Consider the following 26399-nt stretch of genomic DNA (forward strand, 5'->3'; position numbering starts at 1 on the left):
AACACTAGAATTTAATTTCTCCAAGTGGTACTCTTACAAATGGAGTCAAAGGATTAAAAAATTTGAAAAACACATCAATGTGCATTTCTGCTTTAGCTTTAAGTCAACTCTTCTGTTTCTAATAACGTATTTACCCTCTTTTTAATAGTGAAACTCTTAAGTTTTCCTATAGTATGATAAAACTGGAATGTTTTTTTCTAAAAAAGTTTAGGAAGGATTTCAATATTGGCTGAAACAGTATGCAGTTCTCTGAATGTTCCTTTCCACATCCACCCCTGCTCACCCTGAACCATCTGGAAGGTCTTCTCTGTGACAGGCAATTCATTATAGTAATCCAAATAATTAAAGGATTTTTACCTGATATTTCACTGTTACTAATTTTCAATTTAATTCCATTTTGTTCAGAGAATACAACTTCTCACCTGATTCCTAGCAGTTATATATATATATATTTTTTTTTTTTGAAAGTCTGTTTTGAAGTATCCATACTTTTAGGATTATTGTCTCTTCTTGGTTAACATAGTAACTTTTTCCTTTTCCTTTTAACCTTTGTGTGTCTTTGTATTTAAGTTTACTTTAGACAGCAATAAAATCTTATAACCTCTTTTAACTTGGGTGTTTATATCATTAACATTTGATGTAACTATCTAGATGACTGAATTTAAACCTTTAATTTTCCTAGAGGTTTTCTAGTTGTGCCATCTGTTCATTGCCCCCAAAGCTATTTTTCTGCCTTTTCTTTATTGTCATGATGTTACTTTATCCCAATAACTTTTATCCACTTTTTTTTTTACTCTTTTTAGTGGCTGCCCTAATGTTTACATATGCATTTATTACCTACCACATCTACCTTTGAATAATACTCTATAAACTACTCATGCTTAGTATAACTTTAGAGACTTGAGAGAAGTGTGATAGCTAATTTTATGTTATCAACTTCACTGGATTAAGGGGTTCCCATAACCTAGTACAACATTATTTCTGGGGTAGCTGTAAGGGTGTTCTGGAATACATAAACACTGGAATCAGTAGGAATGTTAGAAGTGTTGAAAGAAGACCTACTTCACCAATTGCGGGTGGGCACCATCCAGTCCATTGAAAGCCTGAACAGAGTAAAAGGTGGAGGCAGAACAAATTATCTCTTTCTTCCTAAGCCATCCATCTCTTCCTGCCTTAGGACATCAGAGTTCCAAGTCCTCAGACATTCAAACTGTAAGGCTTAGACCAATGTGCCCCCCATCCTAATCTCAGGGTAGTCCTGGGACTTCTCAGCCTCCATAATCACATGAGCAAATTCCATATATATATATACATACATACATACATACCTCCCATTGGCTCTGCTTTTCTAAAGAATCCTGACTAATACAGGTATTTTCTTTTTTCTTTTACTTTGTTTGCTTCTCAACAGGGAGCACATCAACCACATTCAAGTTTTAGGTTTCCTTTCCTTTCCCTATTTCTCCCGTGCATGTTTGCCCCTTAGTGTGTGACCCATGTCCAAAAATATTACTGCATTTGTTTTGGGTCTATAATCCGCATATGAGGGAGAACATGTGATTTTTGGCCATCTTAGCCTGGCTAACTTTGCTTAAGATGATATTCTCCAGTTCTATTCATTTACTTGTGAATGACAAAATTTCATTCTTCTTTGTGGCTGAATAAAATTCCATAGTGTATAAATTCCACGTTTCTTGATCTACTCATTGGTTGTGGGGCATCTTCACTGTTTCCATAGCTTGGCTATTGTAAATAGTGCTGGAATAAACACAGGTGTACAGGTGCTTTGATAGTAATTTGAGTCACATTCCTTCAGGTATATCCCTAGGAGTGGTGTTGCTGGGTCATATGGCAGATCTATGTTTAATTTTTTAAGGAGCCTTCATAATGTTTTCCAAAGTGGTTGTACTAGCTTGCATTCCCACCAGCAGTCTATGAGGGTTCCTTCTTCCCAGCATCCATTTGTTGGTGGTGGTGTTCTTGATGACAGCCACTCTAACATTTCCTTTATGGAAATGGTGAGCATTTTTTCGTGTTTTTTTTTGCCATTTGGATTTCTTCCTGAGAAAAAGTTCTGTTTAGTTCAGTTGCCCACTTCTTTATTGGTTCATTGATTTTGGGGGGGGGGTTACTTTTTTGAGCTCTCCATATATTCCAGTTATCAGTCCTTTGTCTGAAGTATAGCTCGCAAATATTTTATCCCTCTCTGTGGGTGGTCTCTTCAATTTAGAGACCATTTCTTTTGTTGTGCAGAAGCTTTTTAATTTCATGTAGTCCCAGTTGTCCATCTTTTCTTTAGTTCCTGGGCTGATGGAGTTCTACTAAGGAAGTCCTTACCTATTCCTACTGTTTCCAGAGTATTCCCTGCTCTTTCATGTATTAACTGCAAGGTCTTGGGCCTGATATTACGGCCCTTAGTCCACTTTGATACTAGAACAGGGTGACAGGCTGGGATCTAATTTCAGTTTTCTGGAGGCAGATAGTCACTTTTCCCAGCACCATCTGTTGAAGAGGCTGTCTTCTCTCTATCGTAAGTTTTTGGCCTTTGTCAAAAAATAAGGTGGGCATAGCTATGTGGATTCATATCTGGGTCCTCTATTCTGTTCCACTGGTCTTCATATCTATTTTTGTGCCAGTACCATGCTGTTTTTATTGCTATGGCTCTATAGTATAGTTTGAAGTTGGTCATTGTGATATCTCCAGCATTGAACTTTTTGCTCAGTATTGCCTTGGCTATTCACAGTCTTTTGTGTTTCCAAATGAACTTTAGGGTAGAGTTTTCAATCTCCATGATGAATGTCATTGGGATTTTGATGGGAATTGTGTTGAACATGTACAATGCTTTTGGTAGTATAGCCAGTTTTACTATGTTGATTCTACCAATCCATGAGCATGGGAGATCTTTCCATTTTCTAGTCTTCCTTGATCTCTTTCTTCAGTGGTTTATAGTACTCCTTAAAGAGGTCATTTATGTCCTTTGTTATGTTTTTTCCTAGGTATTTAATTTTTTGAGGCTATTGTAAATGGAACTGTTTTCCTGTATTCTTTCTCAATTTGTTCATCGTTAGTATATAGAAAGGCTACTGATTGTAAGTTGATTTTGTATCCTCCTACGTTGCTAAGGCTATTTTTGGTGTCTAGATGTTTGTGGGTAGAGTTTTTGGTTCTTTGAGGTACAGGATCATGTCATCTGCCAATAGGGATATTCTGACTGTTTCTTTACCTATTTGTGTTCCTTTTATTTCTTCTTCTTGCCTTATTGCTCTGGCTAGGAATTCCAGGACTATGTTGAATAGGAGTGGGGAGAGTAGGCACCCTTGTCACATTCCTGAGCTTAGGGGGAATGGTTTCAGTTTTTCCCCATTAAGCATGATGTTGGCTATAGGTTTGTCATATGCAGCCTTTATAATGTTGAGGTGGGTACATTCTTTCTATTCCTAGTTTTCTTAGAGTTTTTATCATGAAGTGGTATTGAATCTTATCAACAGATGCTTTTTCTGCATCTATTGAGATGATCATGTGGTTTTTGTCTTTGCTTCTATTAACGTGCTGTATTACATTTATTGATTTGCATATGTTGAACCATCCCTGCATCCCTGGGATGAAGCTGACTTGGTTGTGGTGAGTGATCTTTCTGATGTGTTGATGAATTCAGTTTGCCATTATTTTATTGAGAATTTTTGCACTGTTGTTCTTTAAAGATATTGGCTGGTAGTTCTCCTTTTTGGACGTGTCCTTGTCCAGTTTTGGGAGGAGTGTAATACTGGCTTCATAGAATGAGTTGGGCAGCGTTCCTTCCCTTTCTATTTCGTGGAAAAGTTTAAGGAGTGTTGGTATTGGTTCTTCTTTGAAGGTCTGGTAGAATTCAGCTGAGAATCTGTCAGCTTTTCTTTTTTGGGAGATTCTTTATTACTGCTTCAATTTCATTAAGTGTTTTAGATCTGTTTAGGTGGTTAATATCTTCTTGGTTCAGTTTTGGATGGTCATAAGTATCTAGAAATTTGTCCATTTCTTCAAGATTTTCCATTTTTTTGGAATATAGGTTCTCAAAGTAGTCTCTGATGATTCCCTGGATTTCCATGATGTTTGTTGTTATCTCCCCTTTTTCATTTCTGATTTTGCTAACTTGGGTCTTTTCCCTCCTACGTAGTCATGTTTGCAAGGGGCGTGTCAATCTTGTTTATTTTTTTCAAAGAACCAGCTTTTTGTTTTGTTGATTCTTTGTATGGTTTTTTTGGTCACTATTTCATTAATTCCGGTCCTTATTTTTATTATTTCTCTCCTTCTGCTTGTTTTGGGTTTTGCTTGCTCTTACTCTTCTAGGAGTTTGAGATATAGCATTAGGTCATTTATTTGAGTTCTGTCCTTTTAATATATGCACTCATGGCTATAAACTTTCTTCTTAGGACTGCCTTTGCTGTGTCCCATAGCTCCTGGTAGGTTGTGTTTTGATTTTAACTAGCTTCCAGGAACCTTTTTATTTCCTCTTATCTCTGCTATGACCCACTGATCATTGAGCAATGTATTATTCAGCCTCCAATTATTTGTGTGTTTTCTGCTGTTATTTTTGTTGTTGAGTTCTAGTTTTAATGCACTTTGATCAGACAGAATGCAGGCAGATATTTCTATTTTCTTATACTTGCTGACGCTTGCTTTGTGTCCTAAAATATGATCTATTTTGGAGAAAGTTCCATGAGCTACTGAGAAGAATGTACATTGTGCAGAAATATTCTGTAGACATCAATTAGGTCCATTTGATTTATGGTGTCATTTAGTTCTAGGATTTCTTCGATGATTTTTTTGTTTGGATGACCTATCTATTGGTGATAGAGAGATATTAACATCTCCCACTACCACTGTGTTGGGAGTCTACATGTGCTTTTAAGTCCTTTAGTGTATGACAAACAGATATTTTCATTTTCTTCCTCCATACTTGGTACTTCATTGTCAAATATTTTACTTCTTATGTTATAAATGCCATGATACATTATTATTACTTTTGCTCTGGACAGTCAATTATCATCTAACTAAAAATAAGGGAATACAAACTTATGTTTGTGTATAACCACACTTCTCTGTGGCACTCTTGACTAGAGAACTTCCTTTAACAATTCTTACAGTGCAAATCTCCTGGTAATCAATTCCCCTTGGCTTCTGTCTCAAAACTTTATTTTGACTCATTTTTAAAAGATGTTTTGTTGGGTAGGGATTTGAGGTGGGTTTTTTGTTTTGTCTTCTGATAATTTAGGGATTTATTCCACTGTCTCCACGGTCTTAGGACTTTCACAGTCTCTGACAACCTTTGTTCATCTAATTGTAATGTTTATTTAAACTATGGATGACTTCAAGACTCTTTTTATCTTTGGTATTTCAGCAACGTGACCAGTGTTTTCTAGAATTTGGGGAAATTCATTTTTTTTTAAGTCCTGCTTGGGATTCTCTGGAGATTTTTAAATGTGATTGTCATTAATAAGTTGTTTGGTATCTTTTCATTAGTTTGAATAATTCTCAGCAATTGTCTCTGCAAGTATTTCTTCTGGATAATTCTCTCTGTATCTGTTAAGATTATCCACATTGTTCCATAGCCCTTGGATACTTTGTTCTGTCCTCTTCCTTCCCTCCTCTTTTTGCTTCCCTTTCACTTTTTATACATAACTTTCTGCTTTGCTATGTTCTATTGTTTTAACTTTAATAAGTCCTTTCCTCATCTATATCTAAGTTTGCTGACTCATCCAAGTCTAATAGTTTCCACTTAACTCTAAAAATGTTAGTTTCCATCTCTGTTGATTCTTTCCATGAGTTCACCATAACTTTTAATACACTGATATAATGAATTTAAAGTCCCTGACTGATCATTCCCATATCTAAGTCACCTCTAAATCTGTTTCCATTGCTTTTTACTTATTTTTGGTGGTACTGGGATTTGAACTCAGGGCCTTATGCTTGCTAGGCAGGCACTCTACCATGCTCTTTTGCTTTATTTTTCATGTAGGGTCCCATTCCTTTTGCCTGGAGCTAGCCTTAGACCACAATCTTCCTACCTATGCTTCCTTATGATAGCTGGGATTACAGAAGCAAACCATCATGCCCAGCTTGTATGCTGAGATGGGAGCTCGCTGACTTTTCTCCCAGGCTGGCTGCAAACTGTGATCCTCCTAGTCTCTTCCCCTAGACTTGCTATCTTTTTTTTTTTTGTCTCATAATTTTTTTTTCTGAATGCTGGATATCATTTGTAGAACAGTAGAGATTAGGAAAACAGTACTTTTATCCAGAAGTAGGCTTGCATGGTCTTCTGGCAGGGCATTAATAAGGGAAACTGAGTTAACTTATTCAGTGTTTGAGAGAGAGGTTGCTACTGTTGTCTGATACAACCCATCACCAAAACTTCTTTGTGATGGGCTATCCCCTGTGCCTAGCATAAATGATTTTTGTCAGCACTGCTAGTCCACCCTGCAGTCCTTGCACATTTGTGCCATAAAAGTGGTCCCTTTTCCACATTCCTGCTCTCAGAAGACTGCAGCTGATTTGTTATTATGTTCTAGGCATCTTGGGTCTACTCTCCAGCCTAACTCTTATGAAGGGTCTGTGTACCTAACTTCATATCCTTTTCAGGATGTGTCTCTTTCCCGTGGCAACTAAATTCTGCCTAATATTTGTCCCTGTCTTGGGCATGAGACAGTTCTTGTGCCTCATGCAGCAGAGGCAGACTTTTGCTTTGGATCAGTGAAATATCATGAGCCTAACAGGTTTGCCCTGCTTTTTTGCCACTTCCCTTTGCCTGAAGGAGAGATTCTTGCTGGGTCCTATGGACTACAGGGTTTGTTGCTCCCCCAACAATTTTTATGTCATAGAAGAGAAGGCTCTGGGGAAGGAGATGCTAAGCAGATGCTTGAACCAGGCAGCAGTTGATTACCTACTCAAAGGCTGCACCACAGTGGGGTTTGTGTCTAATCTCCAGGCTTACACCTATTCTTTCATGTGAGCACCCAATGGAGGTCTATAGGAAACAGCCTGTAAATAAGTGTGAATTCCCCCTTGTATCTCAGGTTCTCAGTTATTTTAACCAATGTGTTAGCCCACAATCAATCTTGGAGAATTCATTACTTTACTAAAATTTTAGCTAATTTCTTCCTATTTCCTTGTTCCTCCCATGTTCTGCCACATGTGAAACAACCCAAATGTCCTGTCTCCTCGTTTTTAGTGACTTAAGAACAGTTATTACTTTGTACATCATCTGTCTTCTTTGGTTTCTTGTTCTCTCGCCACTTTTTAGATCCTAATTAGAAAAGTAATGCTCTGCTATCAACAGTAAAAAAAAAATTAACATATTAGCTTTTTTTAGACTGAAATGTTAACTATATTCACAAAGGAGGAAAACATCCCCCAGCAAACTGATACTCTTCATGAACAAACATTTAGTGCACTCTCAGTATCCATGTGCACAGACCCCAAGGTGAAGAAACTATTCTGGAAAGAAATATTTTGGAAAGAAATCATTTCTGTGCTATATTAGCACAGAAAACAGCTTTCCCACAGGGACTATATTGCAATGGCTGCATAACTTAAACTGAAAACTTCTCCAGTGTATACTGCCATTGTCAAGAGTGCTGATGGAATTAGTAGAATTAGGAATGCAAAAGGAGAGATAACAACAAACACCATGGAAGTCCAGGAAATCATCAGAGACTACTTTGAGAACCTATATTCAAATAAATTTGAAAATCTAAAAGAAATGGACAGATTTCTAAATACATATGATCATCCAAAACTGAACCAAGAGGAAATTAATCACCTGAATAGACCTATAACACAAAATGAAATTGAAGCAGCAATCAAGAGTCTCCCCAAAAAGAAAAGTCCAGGACCTGATGGATTCTCTGCTGAATTCTATCAGACCTTTAAAGAAGAACTGATACCAACCCTCCTTAAACTGTTCCATGAAATAGAAAGGGAAGGAAAACTGCCAAACACATTTTATGAAGCCAGTATTACACTTATCCCAAAACCAGGCAAAGACACCTCCAAAAAGGAGAACTATAGGCCAGTCTCCTTAATGAACATTGATGCAAAAATCCTCAACAAAATAATGGCAAATCGAATTCAGCAACACATCAAAAAGATTATTCACTATGACCAGGTAGGCTTCATCCCAGGGATGTAGGGGTGGTTCAACATACGAAAATCAATAAACGTAATAAACCACATTAACAGAAGCAAAGACAAAAACCACTTGATCATCTCAATAGATGCAGAAAAAGCCTTTGATAAGATCCAACATCATTTCATGATAAAAGCTCTAAGAAAACTAGGAATAGAAGGAAAGTTCCTCAACATTATAAAAGCTATATATGACAAACCTACAGCCAGCATTATACTTAACGGAGAAAAATTAAAACCATTCCCTCTAAAATCAGGAACCAGACAAGGATGACCACTATCTCCACTCCTATTCAACATAGCACTGGAACTCCTAGCCAGAGCAATTAGGCAAGAAGAAGGAATAAAAGGAATACAAATAGGTAAAGAAACTGTCAAAATATCCCTATTTGCAGACGATATGATCCTATACCTTAAAGACCCAAAAAACTCTACTCAGAAGCTTCTAGACATCATCAATAGCTATAGCAAGGTAGCAGGATATAAAATCAACATAGAAAAATCATTAGCATTTCTGTACACTAACAATGAGCAAACGGAAAAAGAATGTATGAAAACAATTCCATTTACAATAGCCTCAAACAAAATCAAATACCTAGGTATAAACCTAACAAAAGATGTGAAAGACCTCTACAAGGAAAACTATACACTTCTGAAGAAAGAGATTGAGGAAGACTATAGAAAGTGGAGAGATCTCCCATGCTCATGGATTGGTAGAATCAGCATAGTAAAAATGTCGATACTCCCCAAAGTAATCTACATGTTTAATGCAATTCCCATCAAAATTCCAATGACATTCATTAAAGAGATTGAAAAATCTACTGTTAAATTTATATGGAAACACAAGAGGCCACGAATAGCCAAGGCAATACTCAGTCAAAAGAACAATGCAGGAGGTATCACAATACCTGACTTCAAACTATATTACAAAGCAATAACAATAAAAACAGCATGGTACTGGCACAAAAACAGACATGAAGACCAGTGGAGCAGAATAGAGGATCCAGATATGAAGCCACACAACTATGAGCAACTTATCTTTGACAAAGGAGCTAAAAATATATGATGGAGAAATAGCAGCCTCTTCAACAAAAACTGCTGGGAAAACTGGTTAGCAGTCTGCAAAAAACTGAAACTAGATCCATGTATATCACCCTATACCAAGATTAACTCAAAATGGATCAAGGATCTTAATATCAGACCACAAACTCTTAAGTTGATACAAGAAAGAGTAGGAAATACTCTGGAGTTAGTAGGTATAGGTAAGAACTTTCTCAATGAAACCCCAGCAGCACAGCAACTAAGAGATAGCATAGATAAATGGGACCTCATAAAACTAAAAAGCTTCTGTGTTCATCAAAAGAAATGGTCTCTAAACTGAAGAGAACACCCACAGAGTGGGAGAAAATATTTGCCACTTATACATCAGACAAAGGACTGATAACCAGAATATACAGGGAACTTAAAAAACTAAATTCTCCCAAAACTAATGAACCAATAAAGAAATGGGCATGTGAACTAAACAGAACTTTCTCAAAAGAAGAAATTCAAATGGCCAGAAAACACATGAAAAAATGCTCACCATCTCTAGCAATAAAGGAAATGCAAATTAAAACCACACTAAGATTCCACCTCACCCCTGTTAGAATAGCCATCATCAGCAACACCACCACCAACAGGTGTTGGCGAGGATGCAGGGAAAAAGGAACCCTCTTACACTGCTGGTGGGAATGTAGACTAGTACAACACTCTGGAAAAAAATTTGGAGGCTACTTAAAAAGCTGGACATCGATCTACCATTTGATCCAGCAATACCACTCTTGGGGATATACCCAAAAGACTGTTACTCCAGAGGCACCTGCACATCCATGTTTATTGCGGCACTATTCACAATAGCCAAGTTATGGAAACAGCCAAGATGCCCCACCACTGACCAATGGATTAAGAAAATGTGGTATCTATACACAATGGAATTTTATGCAGCCATGAAGAAGAACGAAATGTTATCATTCGCTGGTAAATGGATGGAATTGGAGAACATCATTCTGAGTGAGGTTAGCCTGGCCCAAAAGACCAAAAATCATATGTTCTCCCTCATATGTGGACATTAGATCAAGGACAAACACAACAAGGGGATTGGACTTTGAGCACATGATAAAAGCGAGAGCACACAAGGGAGGGGTGAGCATAGGTAAGACACCTAAAAAACTAGCTAGCATTTGTTGCCCTTAATGCAGAGAAACTAAAGCAGATACCTTAAAGCAACTGAGGCCAATAGGAAAAGGGGACCAGGAACTAGAGAAAAGGTTAGATCAAAAAGAATTAACCTAGAAGGTAACACCCACGCACAGGAAATCAATGTGAGTCAATGCCCTGTATAGCTATCCTTATCTCAACCAGCAAAACCCCTTGTTCCTTCCTATTATTGCTTATACTCTCTCTACAACAAAATTAGAGATAAGGGCAAAATAGTTTCTGCTGGGTATTGAGGGCGGGGAGCGGGAGGGGGCGGAGTGGGTGGTAAGGGAGGGGGTGGGGGCAGGGGGGAGAAATGAACCAATCCTTGTATGCACATATGAATAATAAAAGAAAAATGAAAAAAAAAAGAGTGCTGATGGGTTTCAGAGTAACATTAACTTCATTAGGTCCTTATTATGTATCTTAAAACTGTATTACTAATAGACTAGATGACTGTACAAGAAAATAGATTTTGTGAAGGGTTTCTTCCTCCTCTATACAGTCATAAAGACAACCATGTGAGCTTTGAGAGCATCTACAATTTGCAAAACCTGGTAAGTGTTAATGATGCTGTTTTTTCTATTCCTGATATGCTGGTACCTTTGCTCTGATTGCTGCATGCGAGGCAATTAGAGTGCAGAGTGTGGCACAGCTAACTCAGGCAGTATAAACTGTATTACACACATTGAATTAAATGTGTGCATACTACAGATGTTTGTCTTTTTAATCACATTTTCTTGTATTCATCTCAGAATAAAAGTGATATAAGCAGAAGTGACCTTGTGCCCATGCCCACAGAGAAAGAGTGACATGATGCTGGTCCAATCCTTTCCTCTGTCTTTTCACCTTATGGTGCCCTTTTCATTTTGATGGCTAAGATCTATGTCTGCCTACCTCAATTTTATAGCACCCTGCATGGAGTCAAGTGCCTCCTGACATTTCCCAGGAGACAGTCACCAATAACATTACATTCCCATATCCAAAGCAATGGCTGGGGCTTCCTGAACTCCCACTGCTATGTCAACCTGCTTAGCCACATTGACTTACCTCCTGCTCTTTTAGATATGCTTTAGAGAAAAGTTATGGTTTGAGGAATAGAGGGAGAACAAAGACCACATTAACTTTAATCAAAGCATTTCACTGGGATAAAGTTTACCTTTGCAATCTGGAATGTCGTCTGTATGTGTCTGCAGGATGAGAGACAAAGGGTCAAAGAAACAACACTGGATTAGGAACTGGAGAACCTGGGCTGTAGCTCCACTTCTATTACAAATACCATATGACACTGTGCAAGTTTCTTAATCAGGGTAGGCCTCAAATCTATTTGGAAAATAGATTTGCCCTCTTAGGATTCCTCCAGCTCTAGGATGCTTTTTTCCTCTCAGTCAGATATTCAACTGGCATTCAGAAAATACCATACTGGGTTCACTTACTCTCAAAACATTTAGTACATTTTCATTATGCTGTAAATGACAGAAATGCAAAGAATGAATGGACAAAAACAGCAAAACAAAATTCCTTCCTTGAGGAGTTAATAGTTTGGCAAGAGATCTATATTACATTACAGTGTGACAGTGCTTACATTAAAGGTATTTCTTATATCTGGATATTAACAAACAACTAGAATGGGATGAGTGGTGGGGATAATACTGCAACACTGACCTATAGACTATGGCTAGGCCAGGGAAGCTACTCAACAAACATGAGGGTGGAAGGAAGGAGCTCCTATTCAAGACCTAGAAGTAGCATTCCATTATTTGAAAACAAAACCAAACAACAACAAAAATACTTGGTTTTTGCAATACAGTATAGCCTTAACAACTAATATATAATAAAAATACCCCAGGTACAAAGGCAGATTTATGTCTATGGAATAGCATAATTAAGATATCTGAAAAACCTTTGTCAAGTATCTATAAACAACATTCTGGATAACAAGAGGCAGTATGTGCTTTGTGGGTCGCAAAATGGCTCCTAAGGACACTTCAAGTTGAAGCTAATATCTGCTTTTAACTGAAAAGGCAAAGATTCAGTATCCAGGTTGAGATCGCTCTCCACCAAGGTTTTCACCACTGACACTTGTAGTTTCTCTGCTGTGGGAAGAAACCTCAAAGCCAGTAAAAGTATGAAAAACCATGTATCCTGAGTGAGCACACAGAGAAACAAGTGGGAAGCTTTATAAAGAACCACCATTCTTAAGCAAGGAACAATCCTTCTAGCCCCTTTGCCTTTATCTTCTAGGTACGACGGGGGAAGGCAGACAGGGCCCAGAGAACAGCTTCTATTCTAGAACTTGCCTCCATTTATTTCTATGTATTTATACTTAAATTGATTTTAATGTTCTGTTATGTTCACTGTAGTTTGAGCCTTTTTTAAAATTTTCCCAGTACTGGGAGTTGAACTCAGAACCTTGTACTTGGTAGGCAGATACTTGATGACTTCAGCCACACCTCCAGCATTGGACTTTTTAAATGTAAATAAATTACCAAGTTTCTCTTAGATGTAAAATTCTCTTTAAATATATTCATATTTTATGTCTAAGTCCATTTAAGGGCTCTGGTGTCCATATAATCAGGTACTCAGCACATCTAGGCCACAGAACATATTTTATATTTGAGCCCATATCTGTTTTAAATTCCTTTATTGTGCATAAAAATTAATTCTAATGCATGTTACTCACCCTTGAACCCTGGAGATATTTTTACCAGGATCTATTTTCCTTTTATGTTTTGATCATCTATAAATAGCCAGCTATTTAACAAAATAATATACTTTTAAGATAAACAGAACCTTGGATATTAAGACCAATTTCTTTATTTTATAGTTACAATCTTCCAGATCATGGAGTGGCACTAGAATTTCAGTCTCCAACTTCAACTAGTGCTCTGACCACCATGTCCCCCTTTGGAAATGTTCCCTATAAGTTCAATTTGTAAATACATCAACAAGCCAAGGTTACTTCACCTCTACATCATACCAAGATAAAAGGCAGTCAAGGTAAAGGAAATTGTTCCAATTTGCAAGTTATCCTCGAGTTCAAGTACGATGCTTCTATTCATTCTTGTTCCCTCTATCTCTGCAGGTCCCTCTCAATTTTTAACTCTTTAAGCACGTGATGATTTGTCATGAATTGTCAGCTCTGAATATAAAAGGGAGGAATTGGTCTACATTGCCCAGATTCCATTTATATAAGACATTTTGTCTTATTAGATAGATGTTTTTGCCTGGTGCCTCAACTCCTCATACTGCCTTAGTAATGACTGTACATAAGCTTTAAACCCTATTTCATTCTGTTTTTCACTTTTGATATACATAGAGTAGCTCTCGTTAAACATAGTGCAAACCTAGGCATTTCTGTCCTAACTTAAACTTCCCAGGTCAGGAAAATAGCCCTCCTTGAGCTCTGTAGACCAGGACTTAGTATGACTCTTGGTAACTCAAATTCTATTTGATATCTGCAAAGAAACTGTTGCCTAAGGCTAGAACATATACTCCCAGTCTCTAAGGAGACTTAGAGAACTATTATTGTGTGGGTACACTGAGGAAAATTGCAGTTTATCAGACAAGGAAGTACAATTCCATGTTCCTCAGTTTTGGATTCTTCTTTAGGGCCCTAACATATACTAAGCCAGTTTCTCAACTAAAATGAGATATTTATGATACAGTGTTGTACAGGTATGTATGTGTGATTTCCAGTTTACAGGAACTCATTTCAAAACATATAATCAGAAGTAGAGGAGTGACAAAATAGAAATGGAAGACTAATTAAACAGAAACAAGTGTAGGTTAGATGAGCACCTAGCTGGGGTATACCCTTTAGTTTCAAATTCACAGAAATGATGAAAAATACCTACATTTCACATATCTAAACAATTCTTCAGGACTACAAATGATAGAAAACTTCCAAAAGTTGAAGAGCAACAGAATCAGATTAAAGGAAGAAACCGCAAGCCAAAAGTATGACAGGAGGACTATGGCCATTGGTGAGGAGAACCAATGGGAAGAACTAGGCAAATCCCACCTAAGAAACACAAAATAGTGGCCAATCAAGAGGCAAGATGATGCCTCCTTGTTCATAACCAAGAGAGCAGAAACAATGAAACATTATTTCACCCTTAGCAGACCAGCAAAAATGTATGTGTGGCTCTATCAAGCAATGGAAAGATTGGAAATCAGACACTTACTTGGTAGACAGGTTAAACTGCCCTTTCAAAGAGTTACAGTTAATAAAAGTTAATACTAGGCCCATAATATACACGTTCTGTATATTATGGGCCTAGTATTTCCACTGCTTATTCTGACAGAAACATTCTCACTTATACATAAGGATTCACATACAAAAATATTCAGGTAAAAACCTGAAAATGACTACTAACAGAAAAAGATAAATAGATACGGAGAGATCTCCAAAACACAGGAATGAATGAAAACTGTAAGGTTCAGAATAACTGTATGCCATTTGTAAAAGTACTACATGCTCATATAGTATATGTGTATAAGTATACAAAAGTCTGCAAGGAAAGATTCCAAATTCTTAACAACTTCATATCTGGTGCTCTGACCACCATGTCCCTTTTGGAAATGTTCCCTATAAGCCAATTTGTAATATACCAAAAAGCAAAAGCTACTTCATCTCTGCATCTTACTAGGATATAAAGGCAAACAAAGGCAGCTCACCCTCTACTGCGGTTGAGCAGAAGTAAGACAAGAGGATAAACTAGAGGGCACTTTAATCTCAAATGTTATTACAAGCTTTTGTAAAGAAGAATATATTCAGGTATCATTTGTATAACTAATGTTTTAATGTAGTACCAATGACTAAACAATATTAGATATATCAATAACAAACCATTACAAGAAAAAAAAAAACTAATAGTTAACTGCAATGGATGAGAAAAGAATCAACTTTTTTAATAAAAAAAAGGTACTAATAATGAACTTTCCAAATAACCGCATAAATGTTAATGGGTGAATTCTCACATTAATTGTTGAGATGTACACATCGTATAATAGTAGTTGTACTGTTAAGTATTTTACATATATCAATTCATTTAATTCTTACAAAATGAGATAGAAACTATCAATCCTTCCATTTTTCACAGGGAAAACACTTAGGCACCAATAGTTAAGAAAATACTATATAGGCAGCTTATAGTACAGCCTGAATTCAAACCTATGCTGACAGAGACCAGGGTCCAGAGTCCACATTCTTAACTGCTACACCAAATATCTACATGAAAAGAAAGGGACTCACAAGCCAAGGTTTTTTTGTTTGTTTTACATATTCAAAAGCACATCTAAATCAAAACAATCAGGAAGGAAATGAAAGGACTACAAAGATACACTAGGCAAATATTAATGATAAAAGGTGACAGGTATAGCCATATTGATATAAGACACAATAGCAACTCAAGGCAAAAGCAATAAACAGACAAAGACACATTTCACATCCAATGGGTAAAAAAACCCATTAAAAATGACAACCATGAACCTTTACTATCTTCTTTGTAGAAGACATATTCAATGTAGTTTTTTCAGAAGCGTACACTTACCATATGATGCAATCATATGGTAGTCATACTTTCAGGTAGGTATCAAAAGAAATAAAAGCATATGTCCATATAAGGACTTGGACTTGACCATTTAAGATTTTAAGATTTGAATAATACAATTAAGAAATTTTAATTTCCAGTTATTTTAAATATTGTACCTTAATGTGAGAATGCACATTCTTTTAAAACATGCAGGAAAAAGTTGTTTAAAAAATGATCAAGATCCTCACCATCATCTTTTAGGCCACATAAAAAAACAGAACAAACTGCAAAGAGCTGAAATTACACACAATGTGTAATGCAAATTATATTACAGCTAAACAACACTTAATAAATTGTAGGATTTAAGTAAGTTGTCTCTAGCATTCTCATTATTGAATCTAATCCTTGTTCTGGCTCATGACAAGTACTTTTGGGGTACTTCAGGCTAGGTCTAAACCGCCTGACTGTGCCTCAGGAAAGCCAAGTCAATACCAATCAGAATTAGAATGTCATATCCCTAGATTCAAGAAATCGAAGGCTTATCTCAACCAGCAAAAACCCTTGTTCCTTCCTATTATTGCTTATACTCTCTCTACAACAAAATTAGAAATAAGGGCAAAATAATTTCTGCCGGGTATTGAGGGGGTGGGGGGAAAGGGAGGGGGCGGAGTGGGTGGTAAGGGGGTGGGGGCAGGGGGGGAGAAATGACCCAAGCCTTGTATGCACATATGAATAATAAAAGAAAAAATAAATAAATAAATAAAAGAAATCGAAGGGCTGACCAAAGAAAGATATTCACAAGAGGTCATACATGTCCTGAAGAGGGGGGTAGCCTGTCACAGAGATTAATTCCCTGTAAGTTAGCTGAGAAGCTGGCAACCAAATACCTTGAACAAAGAGGAAGAAAAGAAGAAAAAGAAGAGAATGGCAAGGACTAACTAAGAAGAAAAAGAAGAGAATGGCAAGGACTAACTATTTCTTTTTGGGGGGAATGGGGAGAGAACTGGGGAAAATGCCAAAAATAAGAACATCACATCACTTCACAAATTTCATTCTGAAATGAAAAGAAAGAAAATGCTAACAAGGAAAAAAAGTACAAATCATGTATCTGACAAAGGTCATGTATGCAAAATATGAGTTCTCAAAACTCAGTAATAAAACTATCTATTTTTTTAAATGAGCAAAAGATTTGAACACACTCTTCACCCAAGAAGATACACAAATGGCAAACAAGCACATGAAAGATGCTCACCATCAATGCAAATCAAAACCATAAGGTATCCACTGCATAACTATTAAAGTGGCTAAACTTAAAGACTGATCATATGAAGTGTTGGTGGGAATGTAAAATAACTGAACCATTTTTGGAAAAGTCTGGGAGTTTCCTAAAACAAAATATACACTTACCATATGATGTAGTCATTCTACTTCGAGGTATTTTATTTCAAAAGAAATAAAAGCAAACACCCTCATAAGGACTTCTACTTGACCATTTATGCAGTTTTATTTTTAATAGCCCAAAACTAGAAACACTCCAAACATTGATCAACAGGTGAATGGAAAAACAAACTGCACCATGTCCCTACAATGGTCTACTATTTAGCAATAATATGGAATGAACAACTGATACATGCAACAGTAGAGATGAATCTCAAAATTATGGCTGAATGAAAGCCAGGTGAGAGAGAGAGGGAGAGAGGAAGAGAGGGAGAGAATGAACTTACTACATAAATGCATTCATATGACATTACAGGAAACACAAACCAATTTCTAGCGACAGAAAGCAGATCAAGTTGTCTAAGGGTAGGGAGGTAAGGGAAGGAAGGATAACTAAGAGTCATGAGAAAAGTACTATGGGTAACACTCTTTCACTATTTCAATTATGGTGATAATTTCATGGATACACACATTTCAGAACTTATCAAATGGCACACTTTAAGTAAGCAAAGTTTATTGTAAGTGAACTATGCCTCAAAAAATGGTTTAAAAAATGAATCAGAGGTATATAAGAGAATAAGACAAATAGAGGTCACTGAGCATTTAGTATTTATATGCTATGCTACTCAGTTTTCCATCGTTGTTAAAAATACCTAAGATAATTAACTTATAAGGAAAAAAGACTTATTTTGGCTGTTTGAGAGGTTTCAGTTCACCATCACTTGGCCCTTTTGCCATGGCAAAGGAAATGTTCACCTCATGGTGGAAGCAAAAAGGGGAAGCAACTGGATTCCAACATACCCTTCATGGGTACTCCCCCAAGACCAACTTCCTCCCACTAGGCCTCATCTCTTAAAATTTCTACCACCTGTCAATAGTGCTACCAGCTGGAGACCAAGATTTCAACACATGAGCTTCTGGGAGACATTCCAGACCCAAACTATAACACATACTAAAATGGCAGTCAAGTAAAAGTCGATCTACTGTCAGCCACAAACACAAGACTATATATTGTAGTACCAGAAAACAAAGCCTGAAAGATAAATTCAGTAACACGACAGGCATATATCCAGAAAAGTGCTTACAGAAGGCCACTGTTTATGAGTATAAAAGGAGCAGCAAACTGATATGTTAACTAAATTCCTAAGGAAAGTTTTCCTCCTAGACAATCCTGAAGACAATTTATTCCACCTATCTAGTCAGAGAGCACACCTCTTAAAACATTTGTACCCCAGATAGCTCTTCTTTAAGAGACCTGGAAATCCAGCACAGCAGCCAAACAAGCAGATGGTACAGCAAGCCAAAGCCCAAATTCTTTAAGAGCTAGTCCTGGGTAAGTTACTTAAAAGCCCAATAAACATTAAGTCCTTATTTAAAATATAGGACCAACAGTATCTGCTTGGTTATCTTAAAGGGCTGAGATGAAACACCTAAAAGACTATAAAGTAGGACACAAAAACTAGATATAGTATTAACATTTAAAAAGAAGGGAAGGGAGGAGGAGGGGAAGGAAGGCCCCAAAATAGCAAGTTGGATCCTATGAGATCTTTTTTTTTTTGGTGGATCTGGTTATTGAACCCAGGTCTTTATGCATACACTTTACCTCGAAGACACACTTCCAGCCACCAAATCACCATTTTTGTTGATTCACATTGGTCAGATATTGGCAATTTCGTATGAATGGACATAATAAAACAGGGTAAGGACAAAGAGCAACAGAAATGTGTGATTCACTTAACCATTCCCACTATGGATACTACCAACTTTGTTTCCTGTGTTGTTAGCATCAAGAATTGTCTTGATGGCATTATTTTTGGCAATTAGAAACTGCTCTCATGGAAAGTTAAGATAGTTATTTTAATTAGCTGCACTCAATTCTTTGAGCCATGATAGCAGGAAGAGAAATGCTAGGTAGTAAAATATCTCAAGTGTGTAACCTATATACTTGGTCTCAAAATAACCAACTCTGGCTATTAGCTCCTTTCTTCTGAACACATCCAACAAGTAAATAGTGATTACCATCAAAAGGGGCAGTCAGGGTTGCTGGGTAACAATATAAAAATCAATCAAAAAAATCAAAATCATAAATCTATTAAATATGACATATGAGAACATTTTACATTCATTTTTATGTATGTTTTGCCATTTCCATCCCACTACAAGTTTAGTTTGCTACTACCTACACTTAACAGGTTAAGTCATTTACCTAAAGTGACAAAGCTGGTAAACATAGAACTTATATTCAAATCCAGTTCCAACAGCTGCTGAAGTCTTACAATATTTCTGAAACAAAGCTCCCTATTAGTCACACCTGTGAGCCCACTGTCTCCTATGCTTTCAGTATTATTTCTAATGCTTTCAACAGATCCCCAAGATCATCACCTTCTTTTTCACAGCTGAGAGAACTGAGGCTCAAGCGCTCAAGGGAGTTTGAAATAGATTAAAGGGCTCAACTCCTCCCAAGGGAAGCTTTCCTTTCTTTTTTCCATGTAAAAGCCAAAGAGTAATTGCTGATTGAGTTTACTGGAGAATACTAACTTCATATTGAATCTTGATTTCTCTAAAGAATCAAGGTTTTATTCTCTGTGGGTGAGGCATAATAAGTGAGGTTCTTTGCAACCAGAACATCATTAGACAAAGTTTTCCACTTTTTAATCATTGCTTTTAGAATGCTCTAAAGATACTTTTCTACTTCACTTTTAGCAATTGGAACTGTTAAGTGTTGGCAGGAGCAGGTGGCCAGGCTTCTCATCTGACAGTTTTCAAGCCCCTTCCCCACATCTGGCTGCTTGGTGCTATTGACACCATTATCTTAAAGATAAGCTAGACAGCTTGCACACAGATTGGGAACAAATGGAAGACAGCTGCTGTAATTTCAAACAGCCCAGCTAAGCTGTAATTGTGGCTCCTGTAACTCTGCTGGGAGCCTGAGCCATGACTCTGGAACTTCTACAGCAACAACAGGCCTTGCCATTGCTTCTACAAGGGCTGAGGGTTCTGCTGCTGCTGCCTCTGTGACCTTCCTGGGCTATCATGACAGCAGTAGAAGTGGGAGCCAGGCATTACCACTTTTGCAGCTATTATGGCAACCTTAGTGGCAACTCCCAGGGCTATCATAATGATCAAGACTTTTGCTTATGCCCCAGGTGCACTCGATAATCTAGGACTGCCCCCAGAGACTTTGCCTCAGCCACAGCTGCTCCAGATATCTCCCCCTCACAGTCACTCCAGGCCATCCTATAGATGCTTCATGTGCCACTCTGGTCTGTAAGGAGCACCTCCCCTATCCCTGATAGTCAGAACAGGTGAGCCCAGTATGCTTGCATAGGCTGGCATGACAGTGCGGAAAGTCTAGTTAGCGGGCAAAAGACTGTGTCCATTTGTGGGCCCACCCTTTTTGTTTACATAAGCAGCACCCCTGTATCTTCATCAGGCCAGTCTGGGACCTCCCTATCAAGCACTGCCCTCTTATGCTGCAGCATAAGCCCCAATAAAGCTTTCAGATGGTTTTATGGCCTATTCATGATATCCATCTTAGGTAGAATGTACTGAGCTAGCTGTACTAAGAGCTGGTAACACTGAAGAGCTGCTATCCCTGAGGATTCCTAGTAGCCAAGGAATTGCTGAGCTGCTGGGCAGGCTGCAGTGAGCTCTGGAGAGCTGCTAGGAAGACCGTCGAGAGCAGGCGGGAAAGCTGTTAACACTACTTGCTGAGATCTGGTGGTGCTCGGTGGTGCTCAGAGCTGCTAAGGCTAAGAACTGAGAGTTGGTGACACTCAAGTTCAGAGCTGTAATACTAAGAGAGCTGTAAGCCTGAGACCAGAGCTGGCCGGCTCGGTGGTGGATGCCAGGACTGGGGGCAGTCATGGGCAGCAACTTGACTCAGAGGAACAGAGTAGCTGGTACTGGGGGCAGTTAATCCAGCAAGGGGTGGTGGCACTATTTTAGGTCCAGCAGCATGGGGTGTTTCTGGTGTGGGACTTGAGTATAAGGCTCAGACACCATGTGCTCAGCAGCTCCAAGAACTCGTGCATCTCCTCTACACTAACAATAGTGGCCCACACAGTGCCCATTGTTGCCTGCTCAGATTCTGGTTAGGGTGAGAGTAGGAACAGGAGATCAGGAGTTTGATTCATTATCTGCTTTACTGGAATTCTACAATGTATGTTATTTGCACATAACAGTATAGTTTATAGATCTAGGCAGAGCAGTGGAGTTTTTCTCAGGCAGGGGTTAGCAGATTATATGAGAGCCCTCTTTTGGCTTTAATGACATACTAAGAAAAAAGACATACTGAGAATCTGGGGTACACCTGAAAAGCAGTGGTGGAAAGTAGAGGACAGCAAAGACAGGATGGAGAAGACTCCAGTTAATTAGAGAAGAACAAATCTGTCTTACCATTGGCCCTGATTAGAGGTTGGTGAGCTGGTAAAGGTTGTAATACTAATGTCAGTGGTCAGTGGGAAAGCAATGTAATGGTAGATAAGGTCACCTCCCCTTCATACATGTAAATCAATTGGCCATATATGTCAAGTCCTCATTCTGAAACTATCTTTTTAGGCTGAACTATTCCTAGTCTTATTTACCATATTCAGGGCATGGCCTAATGATGATAAAGGCAACTATACTAACAATCCATGTTCTTCCAGCCAGTCTTACCATTGCAGGTGATAGCTGGCAATGAGTGTTGTGTCTGTCTTTCTGCCTGTTTATTGTGTTTATCTGCTTGCCCAGTGGAGAGGTTACCTGCCATAAGGCCCACTTTCTGATTTGCCAAACCTCCCAGTAATGAACAAAAATATCTTTAATGCTTTGTTTCAGTTCCCTACTGTCAGATGTCAAACTTCAGGCCAAGGGTTGCCTGAAATTATGCCAGGAGTGTTAGGTCTGCTAATTAGGACCTCTTGACTAGGAGTAGGTGTAAAAGAATTACAAGAATGAAAAGTTGCATTTAGAACAAAAGACTGGAATATATTGAAACTGCAGGTGAACAAAGTAGTGGTGATTCAATAAAATTTCAACAAGACTTAACTATAGTCCCCCTTTGGAGAGGAGCCTATATCCTTGCTAGCAAGACCACCAGGGATACGATTTCTTGATCTGGGTCAACTGTGCTTGGGATGTGATATGTCATCCTAATGATCTCACACCATCTGTGCTCAAGCATTTTAAGGTATACTTCAAATCATTTAGATTGTAAGCAGAGAACTTTGTCACCAAATAGTTGCCAATATTCAAGTCCAAATAGGTCAAGGTTGCTCCATTCCATTTCCCCTTATAATGCCTCTATTCAGCAGAAAACAGCCAGATCTGAGACATCAATCCCTATCCCACAGACTGTGGAATGGACATCTGTCAGTAGGGAATTCAAGCAAAGGATTAAAGATATTTTGTTCATTACTGGGAGGTCTGGCAAATCAGAAAGTAGGCCTTATGGCAGATAACCCTCTTCTACCTTGACCACTTGGCAATATGTAACTAATTGGCTATGGGAAAAATGTGAGGAAATAGGGGTCTTTGTTTTTGAGATTTTCAGAACTGAAAAGCATCTCATGATCAGGCAGTAAGGATTAGATGTGAAACAGCCAACCCACTGCAGGAAGACACAAGCCAGTCTAGAAACACCCATGACCACCTATAAAAACCACCCTAAATCAGCTTCTGGATGAGATGGGCTTTCTGACAAGCATTCTCTATTTTCTCCTCTAACCAGCACCTGGAATATAGTCACCTTCCTTGTCTCAACACCTTTAACCATGACCTAATTGGCTGTGTAGGCAAGCAGCCAGACTTGGTCATTAACTCTATTCAATTTACTAACATTTTATTAAATATCTTTCTCTTGTAACAGGAAATGCTTGCCTCCTAAAATAAACTCATGTTCTGTCCCTTCTATTTCTGAAGATTTTGTATTCAATTGGTATCAAAGGTGGGTAGAATTCACTAGTGAGGCCTGGTAGACTAGGTGTTTTCTTTGTAGGAGGGTTTTCTTTAGTAAGGAGTTATTCAGGTTACCCATTTCTGCTTGTATGCAGTTTGGAAGCTCATGTCTTTGACAGAACTTGTCTACTTATCTAAGTTATTAAATAACATTCCCATAACTATAGGGTCTATAGTTTCTTTTCTGGTAAAAGAGATTTCCATTTTTTTTTCTTTCTTGGCTCCTGATTAGCATAGCTACAGGTTTATCAATTTTATCTCAAAGAACTAGCATTTGGTTTCACTTAGATTTTTTTTCTTTCTCCTTTTGTTCTTGTTCTCTATTTCATTGATTCTGTTCTTTTTCTTGTTCTGGGTCTAATTTGCTCTTCAGTTTCAGGTTTCTTAAGGTTTAGATGAAAGTTTCAAAACTTTTGTTCTCTAACATAAGCATTTAAGTACTTTAAGTTTTCCCTTAAAGCAGCACTTTAAGGTGCATCGCATGCATTTTAATATTCTGGGTTTTCATTTTCATTCAATTCAAAATATTTTCTGATTTCCCTTTGACTTCTTCTTTGAATGTGATCATTAATTTAAAAATATCTGAAGACTTGCCAGACATTTAGCAATAAATGATACTGACATTTAGCTTAATTCCATTGTGACAGTACACATATATTTCTGAAAAATTACCTGTAAAGGAAAAGTATGGAAATCAAACTTGGTTTTCTTATAGTAAATTAATGTAACGATATGGACAAAGTCAAAGTGAGGCAGGATTAGGAATAAAGTCTTTCAACTTTTGGCACAGCATCCTTTCTGCTACCTTATGTGTTCTCTCAACATCATCTCAAAAATCAAAAGATTTGTTATTCATTCAATCATATTCATTCCCTCCCCTTCCATCCCCTCTCCTCCCCCACCTCAGTCTCTCTCAGAGGCACAGGAGAGGAAGAAGAAAAGAGAATTTCACATGTATTACCTCATTTTATTATTTTTTTTTCATACTGGGGTTTGAACTCAGGACTTTGTGCTTGCTGGGCAGATGCTTTACCACTTTCAGCCACACCCTTAGCCCTCAATGGATTTTGTAACTCTATAAAACAGGCAAGATTGGTGATGCTATTTTTCACATAAGGAAAGTGAAGCACAAAGGAATGACTTACCCACTAGTCTGATATGTGTCATTACTCCTCAATTGTCCCTCAAATAAAAAGCAATATAGATCACCAAAGTCCATAAATTAAAAACCTCATTTTAGTCACAGTTGGAATTGCCATCACCTCAAGTCAGAGTGAATTTCAGTAAAATTGATTGGCTTTAAGATTTTAATTCTCATGACTATTATCAGCAAGATTCAGACAACAAAAAACTGGCTAAACTCCCAAAAAATAAAAATGGGCAAAAAATATATGGAAGAAAATGAGAGCACACTTAATAAGTTATAAACCAGATAGTCATGTGTTTTTCGTATGAAATGAATGTATCAAAGTATGTTTTTTCTCTTTCAAAGTCCTAAACTGTTGATGAGGATCAGAAACTGCAAATATTATCTGTTGTTAATATATTAAAAATACATTAACAGTAAATATTATTCAAAGATATTAAGATATTTTATGCTATTCCATTTCCAATTAGGTATCTAGACCATAATGTTAATGAAGTTGAATGGCTTTAAGGTAAAAGGCATGCACTCTTACCATGTAATTGTTGACTCAGGGGTTGCAGAGATTTCCCTCAGGTAGCATCACCACCTTGGCTCAGGTATCAGTAGTAACAGCAATCAAAATTAAAACTAAAAGGAAAAAAATTAAAAATTAAATTCCAGTAGTCAAAATGATTCTAAGTCTTCAACAGTCTTAAATTCAAAGTCTGCATTTCAATAATTTCACCAAGGGAATCCTAACCCCAGAACTAGTTATTTTTTAATTAGTTTAAACAAGAAGCTAATATTATGTGTGAATTCTTGTGTAATTCCAACTCTAAAATTAACTTCAATGACTCATAGTTATTAACAGTTAAAGTTCCTAAAACAGTCAAATATATTACAGGTATCTTCAACTAAACTACTCAGTTCATTTGCATTTTAGGCTTTGTTATTGCCTATAGAATGAATCAAATCATATTGCTCATTCACATAAGATCTGTACTTGATGAGAACCTTGAATTAATTTTTCCCACAACAGTATTTAAATTTAATTAAAATCTTGATGACCATGTTATAAATATTTCAATAATCCATATGGAGATAAAATAGTAATAAAGATTTTATACCTGCTGAATAGACCCAATAAAGTGTTTTCCAGACAAGGTATTAGCAGGTAGGCTACAGAGCAATCTGATAAAAGAGTATTCACCAATGTGCTATATTAGGTAATAAAAGGTATAATATACAAGGAATAATAAACAAGTAGGAAACTAGTTGTTCACTTGGAAAGAATATATACAAGAAAAATTAGTGAACAGGCAGTCATTCATTTATTCAGCAAAACTTTACCAAGCGCCATGTATAAGTCAACCCCTCTTTAGACACTTAAACCCACAAAGCTGAGTAAGAAAATGACTGCTCATAAAAGAACTTGGGTGACAGATATATGCAGATAATCTTAATGCAATAAGACAGATAAAAGAAAGTGAGTACAAAGCAGCCCAAAAGTGGGGTGATGTATGCCCAACAGCTTCAGAGAGGTGAAGGGTAAGGAGGAATGAGGTTGGGAAAGGTAGCCCAGGCATGGGAAAGCAGAAGTTGTGCAATTTCCATATAGAAGAAAAGCAACTTTGACTCTACCAAAAAGAATTATCACAATGTGCATGAATTATATATAGTCCAGTAGGTTTTGAAAACCAACAGTTAAGACTGATGCCATCCTTTTGAAAACATAAAAAAACCCCAAATGATCACTCAATGCTACTCTATTTTAAACATGTCCTATTTTGCTTACTTAAAATCAAAAGCAGCACACAGCGTTTTTTCCTCTTCCTTAGAAGCAGCTGTTAGCATGCTATTGATTATGCAGAATAAAAGAGAAAAGTGAGCTTTTTCCTAAGTCATCTGCATAAGTCATCATCTTATTTACAAATACAGAAAATTATTCTTGGGTTTTAGAATATCCA

General features: G+C 37.4%; 1 protein-coding gene across 4 annotated transcripts in view; it reads right to left on the bottom strand.

The window, feature by feature from the left end:
- Wasf3 (WASP family member 3) overlaps positions 1-26399 on the bottom strand; it is a 132629-nt gene that overhangs the window by 54659 nt on the left and 51571 nt on the right. For all 4 annotated transcript variants that reach the window (XM_074043651.1, XM_020154338.2, XM_074043649.1 and 1 more), the window contains exon 2: positions 24986-25080. The gene's annotated coding sequence lies outside the window, so the exon portion shown is untranslated. The remainder of the gene's footprint in view (positions 1-24985; positions 25081-26399) is intronic.

The sequence above is a fragment of the Castor canadensis genome, chromosome 10 (genome assembly GCF_047511655.1).
Source record: "Castor canadensis chromosome 10, mCasCan1.hap1v2, whole genome shotgun sequence".
In the NCBI taxonomy this organism is placed as follows: Eukaryota; Metazoa; Chordata; class Mammalia; order Rodentia; family Castoridae; genus Castor; species Castor canadensis.